Source organism: Dreissena polymorpha, chromosome 11 (assembly GCF_020536995.1).
Source record: "Dreissena polymorpha isolate Duluth1 chromosome 11, UMN_Dpol_1.0, whole genome shotgun sequence".
Taxonomy (NCBI): Eukaryota; Metazoa; Mollusca; class Bivalvia; order Myida; family Dreissenidae; genus Dreissena; species Dreissena polymorpha.
Window position 1 is genome coordinate 20,172,333 of NC_068365.1, and position 1,537 is coordinate 20,173,869.

Genomic DNA, 1,537 nt, shown 5'->3' on the forward strand with positions numbered 1-1,537 from the left:
TTACAATATGCGTGACTGTGCTTACTTTTTCCTTTTTTTATAAAAAAAAATCATCATAACATCTACATTCATTATTATAGTAATTTGTATATGAAGATATTTAATCGGACACCATAAAGTGAATACGTTCATATACTTCTACATAATACTCTTTTAGTAAAAAAAAATGCGTAAAATAAATTATCAGAAGCTTAAACTTTGATTACGTTGCTTCAAACAAGCCCTTACTCTACAAAATGACACCACAAAACGTTTTATATTGATTCTTTCTTTTCTACCAGCAAGTCGGAATGAATAAAAGCAAATATGAAAATGTATATAAATACATAAAATAAAAATATCCGTCTAAGTATGGAAGAATCAGATAGAATTATGATCTAGATTGTTGGCAATGCTACTTTCCTTACATCTGTGTTGCACATGTGATTATAAGAGACAGCACTTGTTTGAGAAACAGATTCATTTTAAAATAATTTCAGTATTAATATGACGAAACCATAAACATTTATAATCTATTTCATCTTAGCAGTTGGCTTTTTAATTTTGCAATTTTTAATCGCGTTGTTTTATTTAAGGTGTGACGTTTTTGCTGCCAAAATAATTGTTATAGACGTATTTTCTTTACATAAATTGAACTTAAATTATCCGACGACAAACATTAAAGCTTTCAGGTTCTTCGACTTAATGCTGATTAAAGGGCTAACCCATAGTAAAGCCTCTTTTTCGTTGGACAAGTACGTGTATGCTATGCTGAAACCCAGCATGGTACGTAAATATACATTAATAATATAATGTAATAAAAATAAAATATAAATTGAAATAAAATATATCACAGATGTTGGATTTTTTATTAACGTCCATGATCAGAAATTACCTGTTCTTTTAAAGCATAAAATTTGTATCCTTAATACAGGCAGGATCAAATAGAGTTTTACTCTTATAGAATAATCGCATATTTAAAAAGCGTTAAAGGCATGCTAAACATAAACATGGTTCTGAAGGGATAACAGGATATCCACGAGCAAACAAAAGTTATGAAACTCCATGAATACGTTTTTAAAAGCGATTTGTTCAAAATTCCACCTAATGCTGGACATACGCAAATATAAAAATAACAAGTTTGTCCATGCAAGCGAAATAATTAAACTATTATGGTTAAATGTATTTATTTCTACATGCGTTTATATTTGACTACCATATATGTGTATTCAGGCGTACACTCTATGCATATTATAAAAGAATATGGCGATATCAAATTCAGTTATTCGTACGAATGAGAGTTTCAATGGTGTGAGGTTAATATTTATTCAGAACACATAAGTGGTGAATCAAGTCAATATGGAATATGCGTGAATATGTTGATGTTTTTTCTATATAAAAAGTACAACATAAAATCTACATAACTATGTATTGTTAACTTGTATATGAAGACATTTAAGTTAACCCCATCAAGAGAATGCGTTCATATTCTTCGATATAATACTGTTTTAGTAGAAAACAATATAGATGCATTACAGAAATTATCAGAATCTAATAT